The sequence below is a fragment of the Vicugna pacos genome, unplaced genomic scaffold (assembly GCF_048564905.1).
Source record: "Vicugna pacos unplaced genomic scaffold, VicPac4 scaffold_21, whole genome shotgun sequence".
In the NCBI taxonomy this organism is placed as follows: Eukaryota; Metazoa; Chordata; class Mammalia; order Artiodactyla; family Camelidae; genus Vicugna; species Vicugna pacos.
Window position 1 is genome coordinate 9,237,635 of NW_027328742.1, and position 15,979 is coordinate 9,253,613.

Below are 15,979 nucleotides of genomic sequence, written 5' to 3' on the forward strand. Positions count from 1 at the left end.
CAGAGAAACTGACTGCTGGTTCACAGGTAATTTCACAGGTAACATGCGCTTGGAGTTTGGGGGGCAGAATAGTGGAGGACAAGGAGCCACCAGAGAGTTTCCCTGGAGTCTCTGTCTGAACCTTAGTCTGAGCAACTATCAAGGAATGATGACCAGCAAGAAACTGCAAGCCGAGAAAAGCTACTGCGGTCCACACAGAGCTGGGAGATATTTGAGTTCAGCCCAGCCTGAGTGCAGAGACCTTGCTGAACCCCCAGGGCATTCAGCAGAGGCTCCGGAAGGGTCCCCCTGAGGAGTGAGGCTAAGCCGGCCCTGAAAACAACAACTCTAAGCCCACTCTAACAAGGCACTAAAAACTCCAGTAAACAACTAAAAGGGTCAGGTTAATGCTTAAGTAAGGTATTGACTTCCAAGTGCCAAAGCCCAGTGCTCCTGAAGGGAAGACAGGAATCCAGACGATGCTGGATGATACGGACGATGTCAAGCATCCAGTTAAAACTACTAGGCACGTGGCGAAGCGGGACCTGTGGTCCACGACCAGGAGAAAAACTAGTTAATAGAAACAGAGCTGTGACTTTCTAACCGTCAAACCGAAAGATTTCAATTTAGTTGTGCTCTTCCTACTTGCCAGCATTGTTGCATGATGCCTACGACCGTGCCTCTCCATCACTGGTTTCCATAGCGACAGGCATGCCCAGATACCCACTGCTTCTCCCATCACTTCTTACCCTCCTTTGCTGGCTCTTGGGTGGGCCTCAATCCTGAGCATGAGGCTTTCTCGTGGCTTCTCTTTCTTTTTCCACTTGCTGGATGACACCAAAAGCTCTCCTGGGTAGTCTCATTTACTCCTATGTCTTCAGCTAAAAATTTGTTTTGCAGAAGATTCTACTTTTATAATAAAAATATTGAAGTAGTCACTGTCATTATGATGCCTGTACATTAGACTTCATCAAACATTATTACGTAAACTATTCCCCTTGATTTTCGCTAGAGTCCTATGGGAAGGAAAATTCAGGAGTCCTTAACAAAGAAGGAAATGGAAGCTCAGAGATTCAGGTACTCTCTCAAGGTCACCTGCTGGGGAACAGCTGGCACATTCTAGAATCTAGGATTTCGGTCTCTTGGTACCATGCCCTTGGCAAACCTGTGGTGTCCTAGAGCGTATCCTTCATGACCCACAAGGATCGAACACGTGATGGATTATCTCATATTCGATAGTTATGACACGTGCTGCCAAGAAGTTGGTGGAGAAGTTTATTTATTTTGAAAGAGAAAAGTCTCCTTTTTGGGCAGTGATGTGCAGACAATCTCTTTGAATAATGTCTTTAAATGGACAGAGGCGAAGCCTGTCAGGTGATTCATGCACCACGTCGACATTCCAAAGTGTCAGATTGCACAAAGTGCTTTCCTTTCTCCCTCTGAGGGATCTGAACGATCTGTGCTCACATGCTCTACCTCAGAGTTACATGCCAGTGTGGGCGCTCAGTCTCATTATAGACGCAGGTCCTTATCTGTGTGGAAACAGGCAGCAGAGTCCAGGGCGGCTCCAGTAGCAGGCTGGTTGCTGGCATTTGAATTCATTGGTATTCACTTTCTTTATAGGGAGCCCAGTGCCTTCCATGACATGCATCTGTCAACGGTGATGATAGATTCCTTATGTAGTTCATGCCCCTTCGCGGTCGTCAGGAACGCCCCTTAACCCAGGAATCTCTCACATGCTCTCTGATGTAATCCTGAAGCTTTTTATTTCGGTGTCTGACTTGGAAGGTCAAAGGGTTGGACACATTTTAACTTGTCTCAGTTTGCCTTGGTGTGGTCGAATCCGGATCAGACTCAGTGGTCCTCAGGAAACAAGAATCCACATCCCACCTTCCACGTGCGCACATACGCACACGCACACACACACACACAATCAAAAGCAAAACTGAAACACAAACACACACACACAAAGAAACAAACAAAAAACACTACAAAAACTAAATTTTCACTGAAGCTTTTTTCTGTCCAGATCTATTTATCAGCCACAGTTTAAAAGTATTAATGTGAAACATAATTTAAAGTAAAATCTAATAGCAACATGTTACATCATTGCCTCTATCATGCATGTGAATTTCACACAGTCCCTTCTGTTCTTCAGGGTAGCCCGTGTGATGGCTTACCCTAAATTCTGCACAACAACAAAATTAAACTTGTGTTGTTTTCAAAGGAGGAACAAGTTGCATTTTTGTAGGTGTTAATATATCAAGTGCTAAAAATGTTTGGTATTGGTGCCCTGTGTACCTAGTGTATTTTTTAGTGGGGATAAAAATCATATTTTATAATTTTGTATTTTTATTCCTGTTAAAAATTATGCTTGTCACTAGGAAGCAAAAGTCAGGGCAAAGAGAGTACGGGGCAGAGAAAGAGTGGGTGTGTGGTGTCGTTTCTGAATTCCTCTTGCCCTGGTGCCTGTCCCCCTACAGTGAAGGCATGCGTTTCCGCTGGGTCTGGAGTTTTGTGTGCAGTGAGTCCCACACTCCTCCACACTAAGCGTGCACTCAAAGCTGCACAATTTCAAGTGCTTCTCTTTCCTGCGGTGCAACCACACACCGCGGCAGCAGAGAACGCTTGGTGACAGGCTGCGTTTCCTTTTGCAAATAGCCTCAGCAGACTGTGTTCTGTATGTTTCCATTTCTTGCCACCTTGAAGCAGTTAGGTTTGAAATGGACTCCTAGGGCTTGTCGGGGCGATAAGTCGGCATGAATACAAGATGGGGTGGCGTCCACTTGTGTTTCTAGAAAACACACGGTGTTGATCTCACTGGAAAGTACATTTACATCAGTGGTTTAATAAATAGATTATTGTGGTTTGGTTTCCCAGGATGCTCAAAATTTAAAGTTGAAACTGTTGGTAAAACAACACCGGGCGAGTCCCCTGGTCCTACACAGAGCGTCTCTGAGACCCTCGGCAGGGCCAGCACACGGAACCTGTTGTTGGGTAGGGGCTGTGGTGTTCGGTGGGACGGTGCAGACGCAGAGCTCAGGACTCGGATCTGCACGGGGCTATTAGCCTCCCCAGTGAATTCACGAGGAAAGCGAGGTTCGTAAAACATAATTTATTCTCTTTCTATTTTGATAGCCCGTCTCTTGTTAGGTTATTCTACATCTTTAAAAAGATGGCTGCCCGTGTCCATAAGTGACAAGAAAGCTTATTCCGAGTCCCATGAATATTTAAATGAGGTTTGTAATGAGTCAGTGTACTTAGCATATGCAAGTTGTGTTAAAACGATGTTCTATTTAAATGGGGACAAAAGGGGCTCAGAGCCAGGAGTCAGAAATTTGGGTACAGCTGTCAGTGTCCCTGCTGCATGCGGGGTCCTGTCCTTGTCTAAGCCTCTTGGGTTTTGGTGACACAGTTTCTTCATCTGTGTGATAAAGGAATCAGCTGACACCATCTTCACGTTCGTGCCCCAGTTGCTAAATTTCTGGGAGTCTGTATTGTATCATTTGGCTGAAATGCATCTTCTTTTTCAGCGTTTTAGCTTGTCTATGTCACAATCAACAAGCTGGAACAGAAATAGGCTTTAATTAAATAACTTAGTATGCTGTACGGGGGCTGAAGGCCGGGGAGTGTAAGGACTGACTCCTAAGGGGTGGCTCCAGGGCCAACTCCACCTGCCCCAGGAGATCCTCCCAGAGACAGCCGACCGCTGTGGGTTTTAGCAACTCACTTCAAAGTAATAGATGGCTCGGCGGAAAACTCCCTTCAGTGCTGAAAATGACTGCATTCAAATCAAACGTTTAGCTAAAATGTTCCTCCTTCTTCTTCTGTGCTGATTGGATGTCGACCAAAGGAACACTGGCCCCAGTGTCCAGCGTCCATTTTATTCCCTTTCGATACACTGATGTCAAATGAATATGTAGATTTGAAAGTAAATGTGATGAAAATGTTTACGTTTAACTGTTTTATAAATATACGTATATACACATGTCTATGTATATAGAACTCCTATATATGGAGTTTTTAATATATAAAACCTGCTTTGATTAATTCATTTCACTAGAGACAGAAGTCTTACTCAAATAGGGATTTTGTAACGTTCTCAGCCAGACTGTGAACGACATATTTACACACCTCAGTGCCCGGGTTCCGGATCAGTCAGGACAGACGAGGGCAGCCCACACTGAGGTAACAAACCTCGAGATCCCACCTGGCTTAACACAGCGTCTGGTGTCCGCCTCAGGCCTCGGTCTGATGAGGGTCAGGCAGCTGTCTTCCGAGTGTGTATTAGGGGCCCGGGATTCTTTCATCTCAAACACGGGGGAAGGAGAGCCCAGAGAAATGTCTGAAGTGGCCTCTGTCACACCCCGCCGGCCGGCATCTGGTCACACGTCATACGTAAGAGAGGCTGGAGTGGCCCCGGGGTGGGGTTCGGGGGAAATTCTTTATTCGCTGCCACAATTCTTCATCCACACTCACTGCGATGCTCCTTCTGAGTAACTCTCAAGAGAAAACAGACGAGTATATTTTCCTCATGGGCCACAAAACCAAAGGAAAACAAAAGAATTGGCATTGTCCTACAAGGTGGCAAGAATGTTGTGAAAAATATTTATTTAATGACAAAGAAAATTTGTTTAAAAAATTTACTATTAGTGAACTCAGAGTAAACAGACCTGGCTCCTGAAATTCGACAGAGGGCACTGACATGGTTCTTCTTTGGGGGAACCACCCGAAAAAAGGTCATGTCCAGACTGGGGAAAACTTCAGAAAGTACACACCTTGGTTTCTTCCAAACAGAATTTACAAGGAAAAATGAATAGATGGAAGGGGAAATTAATAGATTATAAAATATTTAAGTGATATACCTACCAATTACAATTGTGGACCTTGTTTGGATTCTGATTTATATAAACTATTAAAAAAAAGTGACATTTATGAGACAATTAGAGGTTTGTACACTAACTGTATATTTGAAAACATTGAAAGAATTATGGCTGGTTTTTAGAATGATACTTTGATCGGTTTGTGTAAATAAGCTTTCATGAACTTTAGAGGCATACGCTAAAATATTTTAAAATGAAATGATGGGTCTTGGGTTTTCTGCAAAATAATGAGGAGGGTGGGATAAATGGAAAGCGGGGTAGGAATGAAACTAGACCGATCTTGCATTGGTGATTTTTGAAGCCAGGTGCGGACACATAAGGATTTATCATTCTATTTTATGTTTGCACGTCCAACAATAAAAAATTTAAAACAAATCCTCCCAAACATAGTACTTGATTATTAGAGAATTATTATTATTTTTTACTTTAGATTCAATGCCTCTTGTTTTACATCTAAATTTCTTTCTGTTTACTTTGCTTTTTTTATTAATTTTTATAATGAAGTAGAGTTGATTTACAATGTTGCATTAGTTTCAAGTATGTAGCAAAGTGATTCAGTTATACGTGTGTATATATATGGATATATATATATATATATATATATATATATATATAATTTTTTTCAGATTCTTTTCCATTTAGGTTATTATAAGATATTGAATAGAGTTTCCTGTGCTGTACAGTAGGTCCTTGTTATTTATCTATTTTGTGTATAGTAGTGTATATCTCCTAATCCCAAACTCCTAATTTATCCCTCATTTCACTTTGAAGTTTTAGAAAATTGTTTCACTCTTTTCACATTGACTGTGGTTTTATCAGATTAATTTTTAATAATTAAAATAGAGAATGAGATGTTTCAAAACGTGTGTGAGCAGCAGAACCAGCCGTCGTCCTCTCCCTAGTGACAGGGACCAGCGCTGCCCAGAGCATCTTAGCGTGTGAAAGCAACACGCTAGTCTGTTGCCAGGATACACTCAGCAGAGGCAGCCGACTAAGGAAACACGCTTTCCTTTGTCACTTCCTGAGCATCTCCCTCGAATTTTTAAGACTACTTGGAAAAAGATTAAGTTTCCCACAAACAAAGGGTCATTTTCTGGAAAGACTACTAAACCACTGAGCTTAGCAAATTTGAGAGAACCTTTGTACCAAAATTAAACAAAAGCCCCTTTTATTCTTGACCTAGCAAACTGTGTCCATTCAGCTATGATGAGAAATAATCTTAAGGTATTTGAGTCTTGCTTCCAGTTCTGAAACCCTTGAGATGGAACCCCTGAGGATGACCTGCCCCATTCTCAGGACAGCCCAGCCGTCTACCTGGCATTAGCTCTGCAGTCTCAGTTAGGACCAGCTTCTGCCGTCCCACAGAAGCAACACTGTGTTCCTTCTCCAGCACTCTTGATCAACATAATAAAGCTTTTTTTTTTTTTTGGCACTTTGGGTGAAGGGTGAAGAAGATTTATAAAGCTACAGTTCAGAATATAAATGAGACCAAGTGCTGAATTTCTCTCTCTCCAATATGATCAGGTTCCTAATAGGCAGCTCTTAGTCACGGTGTCGTATTTCAAACCCTTTAACTGAAGCGCAAATTATACTTTGAATCTGAGGAGAACTAATTGGATGACATTTCAGGACAGGAATGTATCTCTCAATGTTCCACGGTCCTTTCCAGTTGGATTTCCATTGTATCTTCAGTATGAGTTTTGTTTTACACCTATATGGAAAATCCTCCATGAGCTGGTGGTTCTGACTGTCCAGGCTTTTCCTGTTACATCCCTCCGCTCATTTAAATGACCTCTCATGGGTGACATGTGCCCGATGTCGTGTAATGAGCACATAAAATGCCCGTGTGAACTGTCCAGGTTGGAGTGTCACTTGGAAAGTAATGCTGGCATTAATTCAAAGGACTTGGAAGAAACCCATTCGCTTCCTCCTATCAGCAGTTCAGACTTGCAGGCGTGTTCAGGGGATTCTTGATAATGAACACTTTGCAATATTGATCTGGAGAAATCCCATATTACTTTGAATAAATAAATCCCACCTGCTTCAGAGATGGGGAAGTCATCTAACTTTGGAACCTGCTCAAATAGCAAGGGGAAGGGAAGTCCCTAGACTTTTCCAAGTTTTCAGCCAATCAGTCAGACAAAAAGTGTCTACTGAGTTTTCACTTTCTAAGCAAAAGCTGTGAAACAAGAAGGCACGGTTCTGGCCCCATGAGACTACACACATTAATATATAGAATATAAAAAATTGCAAAATCATAGTTCACTGTGCCTGGATCCTGGCCTGCTCCAGGAGTGAGAGACCAAAACTTTAGAAGAGTTGAGGACAAGGAGTGGTGAGGGAAACCGTGCAGTAGGAGACTGATGTTGGGCAGTAAGTGAGCTAGAAATTCTGGTAGATGAAAGCATTTTTTAAAAACACTTTGCAAGTGAAATCAAAGTGAACGTGTGATTAAGACCACTGCCATTGCCTTTCTTTTCTTCCCTAAGACAAAGGCTCAGCTTCTCCGGTAGGACACGCAGGAGCAGAGGCAGTGAGAGACTGAAGATTCCTGTTCATCCTGGTGGGTTCCCTCCTCCTGGCCGGTTCCAGGAGGCTCCACCTTCTCCGCTTCACTCCACTGTCCCTTCCCAGCTGTCTGCTCGGCTGACTTCAAGGGGCAACCCAGAACCTGGAAGCCCAGTGAAAAGTTTTGCCATCTCCCACAGCCGCAGGAGGTTAAATATCTAAAACAACTCCTTTGTTACGGAAAGTGGTTCACTTGGCCCCAGGGACTCCCCTTGCCCAAATGCCGCCCCTTCCATCTCCAGGTCTCCCCTAGGCCCACATGCCCTCTCCCCCGGGCATTGCCTCCTGACCTTGGGTGCCGCCCAGAGACTAAGCATGGATTTATTTGATCGACCGACCCACCAAAAGAATTAGCTGAGCAATTGTCACGTGACAGTCACTCCGCAGGGCACTAGGGCACAAAGATGAATCTTCAGGGAGCCCCAGTGAGAGAGACAAGTATACACAGAGATAAAGCTTGACCTCATTCACCACCTGAAAGGGACTCTTCCAAATCCTGTGACTGGTGTTTCTCTTTTCCTTTTTAAACAGCTTTATTCCATGTAATTGGCATGCAATAAGCGGCATATGTTTAAAGTGTATTAATTTGATACGTTTTGGCATATGTGTTTGCCTGTGAAACTGTCAAACCAATCAAAATAGCAAGTCCATCCACCAGCCCCCAAAATGTCCCCACGACCCACTGTAATTCTGTCTGCCCCTCCCTCATCGATCCACTTTTTGTCATGGTAGGTCAGCTTGTGTTTTCTAAAAATGTGTATAAATAGAATAATATTTTTTGTAATTTTTTTGTCTATCTTCCTCCCTTCAGCATAATCATTTTGAAAGTCAGCGTACGGCGGTGTGGATCAGTGGTTCTTCCCTTTTCATCACCGAGTGGTGTTCTGCTGTAAGGATATACTGCCATTATCTATTTTCCCTTCAAGGCCATTTGAGTTCTTTCCAGTTTGGGGCCGTTAGAAATAACACTGTTGTGAACATTCAGGTACATGTCTCCACATGGACATCTGCTTCTGCTTCACTTGGGTAAATACAGAGGAGCAGAATGGCTGGAGAAGATGCTAGATGTATGCTTATGTTTTTCAGAAGTTTCCAAATTGTTTTCCAAAATCACACATCCCCAACAGCAGCGCATGAAAGCTCGAGTTCCTCCACATCCCCACCAGCACTTCAGACTATCAATCTTTGTAATTTGAGCCATTAAAACAGGTGTGGCACCACGCTGTGGTTCCCTGATGGCTAACGATGTGCCATCGCTTCCTGTGTCTGCTTGCCTTTCGTACATCTTCTTTGGTGAAGTGTGTGCTTAAATCTTTTCTCCTGTTTTTTATTGAGTTGTTTGGTTTCTGATTACTGAGTTTGAGAGTTTCTTATATGTTCTGGATTCATGCTCCCCATCAATATGTGATTTGCACCTCTTGTGTATTTATAATCTCTATGATGTGCATCACTTTTAGGGTTATTATAAACTCTTAATGAATTGAGACTTTAATGAGATTACTTTCTTTATCCCTGATAGCTTTGCTCTGAAATCTACCTTGATACTAAGTTATTCTCCTAGTTTTATTAGCTTTAGCATAACATATTTTCCATATTTTTAACTTTTTTGTGTTTATATTTGAAGTGTTTTTTCCTCATGCGGCATCAAGTTAGGTCTTGGATTTTTGGTCTAAACTGATCATCACTGTCTTTTAATTGGGGCAGTTAGAGGACTCGTTTTTAGGGTGATTATCAACACAGCTAAGTTTAAACTAACTGTCTTGCTGGTTGGTTTCAATTCATCCCATCTGGTTTTTTTTTTTTTTAACATTTTTCATTTTTTTCTACCTTCTTTTAGGTTGAGTCTTTTTTTTTCATTTCATTTAGTTTCATTTCATCTGTTATGTTGGCTTGTCAGATATACCATTTATATCTAACATGTCATTTTGTGGTTTCTTCAGGGCATACAGTACACGTTTTAACACACCACAGTGAAACATCCATGGTGTCACGGCACTTGGCACAGACTAGAATCTTCACAACAGTACACACCCGTTTCTTCTCTCACCTTTGTGCAGCTGTTGTCATAGCTGCGTAAATGATACAAACCCCACAATACATTGTTAATTTTTTTGTTTAAATATTCAGTCTTCTTTCTAAAAGATTTAAAAAATAATTTAAAATGTCTTCTATATTTATCCCTGTAATTATTCTTTCTGATGCTCTTCACTCCTTATGCAGATCTGCGTGTCGTTCTGCTCTCACGGTCCTTCAACATTTCTCATAGCAGGGACCTGCTAGTGACAAGTTCTTCAGCTTCTGTATGATTGAAAAAAGCTTTAATTTAGCTTCATTTGAAAGATATTTTGCTGGTTACTGAATCCTAGACTGACTTTTTTTTTTTCCCTGTACTTTAAAGATTTCACCTGGCCATTCTGTCACTTGCATTGTCTCTAATAAGAAATCTAAATCATTCTTCTCTTCGATCTCCTCGGGGTAAAATCTGTCTTTTTTCCCTCTGGTTGCTGCTGCACTTTTTTTTAAATCACCGTTTTTGTACAGCTTGTGCCTGGTGTGACCTGGCCTCGCTTCTGCCATGTTTCTCATACTGTGGCTGCGCTGAGTTTGCTGTGTCTGTCTGTAGGTTTCTTGTTTTCATAGCATTTGAAGAATTTTCAGCCATTATATCTTTAGGTTTTGGGGTTTTTTTCCTTCTTTCCCCTTCACTCCTTCAGGGAGTTGAATTGCACATATTTTAGACTGCTTGAAGTTTTCTGACAGCACAGAGATACTGCATACATACATTTAAAATTCTCTTTATTTTGTTTTGGATTGTTCTGAGTGTTAGCATTCACTAAACCTCTTCTAAATGTCTACTCGGTCATTTATCCTACCCAGCGTATTTTCATGCCACACGTTGTAGTTTTCACCTCTAAAGTTTAGACACATGGTTCCTTTTTATATTTTGCATGTATGTGCTTGAACTTTTGACCACGTGTAATGCAGGCGCAGTAGCTACTGGCGTCCCTGTCTGCTGATTCTCACAGCTGTGCCATTTCTGAGCCGGCGTCAGTCAGCTGGTTCTTGCCTTCAGGGGCTATATTTCCCCGCCTGGTGATTTTTCATTGGATGCCAGAGGTGGTGAACTTTATCTCATTGGGTGCTGTGTATTCGTGTGTTCACACAGATCTTCTCCAGTCTAGTTCAGGGCTATTCAGTTATCTGGGAACCCGTTTGCTCTTTCCTCCTGTGATGTCAGGCAGGGTTGTCGCGGTCTTCAAGTTAGCCTCGTTATTCCTGCCCACTCGGGCAGGATCCTCCTTCGCAGCCTGGTCGGTGCCCTGTGAACCAGGAGGTTTCTAGTCAAGCCCATGGGAAAAGCTGGCCCTTTGCGAGCGCTGCCTGCTGTTGACCCGATCCTTTGGGTGATTCTTCCCAACCTTGCGTGGTTTCTCACATGCACACGCTTATCACTGATCAGCTGAATCACTGAGATGGGCCCTCTGGCTCCCCAGAGTTCTCTCTCTTTGCGGACCCCACTCATCACTCCGTCCTGTGAACCATGATCACTGGGTCCCCGGCTCCTCCTCTATTCAGTGTCCATCTGGATCCAGGCTCTGTGTTCCTGACCTGTGTCTTGGGAACTCTCTCAAAGCAGTGAGCGAAGGCTACTTCAGATCTCATCCCATTTGTCCCACCTCTCAGGGACAGTCCCGCATCTCTCGGGGACAAATATCCTTCATTGCCTGCCATCTTGTGTCTTGAAAGCCATTGTTTCATATATTGTGTTTATTTTTTTGTTTGGTTTTAGGTAAATCCAGACCTTGCCCCTCCATCTTGGACAGACATAGAAGTCCTGTATGACTACATTGTAGTCATTTTTGAAAAAGTTCCCCTCCATTCTCATCTCAGTCTCCATCCCCACAATGCCCTGCCCCCCACATCCCTACAAAACCAGTGACTAGACAGCAACCTACCTGGAGGCCACAATGACGGTACACAGCTGGGTGGCACTTCCCATGGCCCGGAAGTGGGCGAGAGGGCGAGGTATTGGAGAGCTTCTTAGAGAGGGTGACTCTAGAGGTATTTCTAAGGAACAGAAAAGATGAATGAACAAGAGAGGACGAGGTGGAGGGAAAGCTGAGGAGACCCTGATCCTGCCTCCCAGGGCTTCCTTTCCAGGAAGGAAACACAGCATCTATTGTAAAAAAAAACAAAAACAAAAAACCCCCCCAAAACATTAGAACCATTAGAACATCAGACTATGAAAAATAAGAGTCATGTATCTCTGTTGGGTTAAAAAATAAAGAGTGGAGGAGATAATCTCCTTTAACGCCAAGTCAGCTTTCCAATAACGGAGCTTGAGAAGGTCATCTCCACTTGACTTCATGCAGGATGACAACCCCGGAACGTTATTCAACCACAGGAGGTGTGGGAAAAAGATGGAACAAGAGGACAGAGAGGAGGAGAAACTGCAGCCTCGCTGAGCTCACACTTGTGGAACGATTTCCACAATATGAGAATTTCTTCCATGAGAGTCAACTTCCCCACTGACTCTTCTCCAAGTCATGCAGAGACACTGAACGTGTCTCCCTGGCCAGCTTTCCTATCTGCAGGCTCGGCCCCCAGATGCCACCTGGCTTGCTCTCAGATGGTGTTACGTAATCTCCCAGTGATGCTTCCGCATCTCAAAGATTCTGCCCGTTTTCCCTTAGCTCAGAGTCGGACCCTTTGAAAGAGAACAGGTCCCGTTTCCCGCCAGCATCCTCCCCCTTAGTCACTGTGCTACAACTGCTCGGTAGTCAGATCTTCTCTTTCTTCCTGACAGATGAATTCTTTTTGCTTTTCTGATGTCAGTTTATGTGATGTTTTCTCTGTGCTTGCTCCTTTTATAGAAGCAAGAACAGAAGGGAGGAGGGGAAAGAATTGCAGGAGAGAAGCCCCCAAGGGTGTATAATCACCTGTCCCTGCTCCCAGGCTGTCCTGTTTTTAATGCCCTGAGCCTTCTGGTACCCAAGGCTCAGAGGAAAATGCAGACACATGACGTTCAGCCTTACTTCAGGGAAAAAAAAAAAAACCCAAAGAACTGCAGTGCAATTATAGATCCTTAGCATTTAATAAAGCCCCCAGTGATGGATGCTGAACGTAAAATAAGCTGGCGTGGTGTCTGCTTTCTGAAAAGGCGAAACTCAAAAGACTGACCAGAGCAGACAAATCATACAAATGGACGAAAGGCTGAAGAAAATGGGGAGGAAGAGGGCAGAGACAGATGGCCAAGTTGACAAACCTTTTCTTTTTTTTCCCTTTAAGATAATTCTCCTGGGTTAGGACCACAGGACATTCTGGAGGGTCTTCTTTTTCTTTTCTTTCTTTCTTTCTTTTTTTCCTTTTTTTTTTTTTGGTTTCATTTGCCTGTTTGTATTTAATCAAGGTTTGCTGTAAACAGTGAAGCCAAGCCTCTCCTGACCACGCTTACCATTAGGGGGTGGAAATGCCAAACTCCTACTTAGAATTACAACTCTACTTTGATGGAAAACCTTTCCAACCCACTCCGTTTTACATTTTTCCCCTTGGTTTTCTAAAACAGGACTGGAAAGTGCTAATGGAGTGTTTTGGAACTCAGAGTCCTTTGTGGCTTTCTAAGTCTCTTTAAAAAAAAAAAATCAGCCCCATCACCATTAATCAGGGCTTTTGTGTGACTGGAGAATTAGAAGCCCCACACGTGGCAGGCGGGAGACACAGAAGCCTGGCCTCGGACAGGGAGCAGCTAAACGCGGATGGGACGACTGAGGGCAGCTGCTGCCCTGTGCCCGTGCGCTTCTGGACGCCACCCAAGTTATTAATAGCCATGGTGACAGCAGTGTACGTTATATTGCTCCCTCATCGACAAGAACGGAATGTCAGGCTGCGGGGACTGGGACATGGAAACTATGCGGGCTGGCTCAGTGGGGTTTTATTTTCTCCTTTTGAGGGCTTTCTGTTCTTTGTGCTTTTTACCACGGCTCGGGGGCAAACATCTTCGTGGGTGATGAGCAGGAACTGAGCTCATGGGAACTGCCCGGCAGTGATCCTCAGATGACTTAACATGATGTGTACAGAGGGACAGGAGGGAGCGCGAGTCCACACGTGATGATCCGAGCCACCCACGAGAGTAAGCCTGGGCCACTCTGCCCTGACTCACTGGTGGCAACGCCCATTCCATGATAGGCTGGCCTCAGATTTCCTTTTGATCAGGAAAAGAGTAGCTTTTTTTTTTTTTTTTTTGCCACTGATGTTGAGATTAACTCAAAAAGAGGAGCAGGAGCTGGATGGCCCCAGACCCCACTAAACCTCTCGGACAAAAGCCAGCAGGGGGCACAGAAACACACTTACTGCCCCGGGCAAGTGTAAAGACAGGGATGAAAAAGCCATTTAAAACAAAAATCTGGGGTGGCATAAAGTAATTCCCCCCTTCATTGCTTGTTTCTTCTGTTTGCTCCTCCCAGTTCTGCGGCAGCGTAACCGGCCTGCAGCCCACGTGCGTCTGAGGCGCACGGCATGACGTCCCCTAGAGCCGTCGCGAGAAGGCCCCCCCCAGCAAGGCGAGCAGACCCCTTCACCTCACACAGAGCCAGAACGAAGGAGAAGGAAAAGCGGTGATTTTCCCTTGTGACGAGACGTCTTAGGGTTCGCTCTCTGCCATGTGTGACACACAGCGTCGTTCACCATATTGGTCACGTTACGCATGTTCATCTAATAACTGGGAGTCTGTCCCTGCTGACAGCCTCCCCCCACCCACCCGCCTCTGTAAACACAGATCTGATCCTTTTCTCTGTGCGTTCGTTCGTTCGTTTGATTTTGAGGTGTTCCTGACCTCCGACACAGGGGTGCCTCCTGACGCACTACGTGAGTCTTAACACATTCCTTCAGCTGTCTGTTCAAAGGCATGTTGGTACCTTCAGCACCTAGTGTACAGAACTGAAGAATTTCCCCAGATGTCTGACAGTTAAACTGGTGCATCAGGCTTATTTCGCTTCTGCTCCTTCCAAGTTTTGGGCAGCATCTGGCTCTCCTCCCGGTCTAAGGATTAACCTGTTGTCACCTCCGAGCCACGTGTTCTCATAGTGGCTGGGTCTGGGTGCCTTGAGCCTTGCTGCTGCTGCCGCCGCTCCTTCACCCAGCGGCCCAGACTGTGACCCATTCAAGACCTGGAGCTCCGGGTTTCTCTGGTCTTTGTAAACCCTGGGACCACTGTGGACTCGTCCCTTAGTGAGTTCTCAAAAAAACCGACTGACAGTATCAAAGCCCGAAGGTCTTGTCTCTGAAATTATTCCTTAAGAAGCCATTCACTTCGTTGTTGCTGTTTTTCCCACAAAACAATCGGGGGAAAGATTACCACACACCAAACACGTAATCCTTTAACTTGAACAACAGAAAAAACTTAGGCTGCCTGCCCGGTCGGGTTTCAGGTTTCCTCACCGTCCGTGTGTTTAGCACGTGCTGCGGGGCAGCCGCTAGAGCCTTCTCAGTTGCTTTGATTTCAGGATCTGCCCAGATTTTATGCAGACTCACACATGAAGTCTTTAAATTCCCACTTCACATTTCTTTCCACAACTTTAGATTTCAAAGATTTCTTCTGGGCCCTCCCGGGAAGAAGCGTGCACTTCGGGCCTTCGTGTGCCCCCCCTCACTCCCCCCCGTGGTCAGGTGGGATGTTCTGTGCTTACTTGCAGTCCTAAAAGACACTGCTTTGACCCTGATAAACGCTGGCGCTCTGAATTCCGTGTGTTTCCCTGTCGTTTTCCTTGGGCTTGCCCGGGCGAGGTCTGACACCGTCAGATCATTGGGGGAGGGGGGCTTTATTTCCGATTTCACATCACTTTTATTTTCATCATTCAGAAAGAACACCTCATCTTGGGAATAAGCGTCAGAGCAAACTTGGAAGACAATGGGCTCATGTTTCCAGCACAGTTAATCCTTGAAGCCACTTTTCTGTTTTGTTTTTTTAACTTATGTATATGCTCTTAAAACTGGTGCCTTGACTAAGTTGCATTCTTCTGACTAGAGACAAGCTTCCCCTTCCTCTGGGCACTACCATCGCTTTTGTATTTTCTGGCTGGGACAAATTCGTATTTTGGCTATTCTATCTTGTTTCCTCAAAAATGTCAATTATCCTATGATGATGAGTTTTGTAACATTTTAGAATTATCGTTTAGCAATTTATTGTACATCCACTCACCTCTCAGCCCCCAACACACACACACACACACATGACTAGTACTCGTTTGAATGAGTGGGTATCAGACTCCAGCACGTGGCACATCATAGTGACTGGCCTCTTAGTTTTCTCTTTTCAGGGGTAAAATAGACTAGCAAATAGGACATATTTCATATTTGTTCTTTTTCTTCCTTTGCCTCAGGGTTGCCTGCGATCACTGAGGAAAAGCAAACCTTCAGTATTCTGTTGCTACTCAAAGAGCTACAGATGGTTGAGGGGCAGAGCAGGCAAGTGCTAAGCAGCAGCTCTGGGTGAGACGATGACAGCCCACGTCCGCTCAGGTGACAGGCCACTCCCCCAAGGGCCGCTCCAG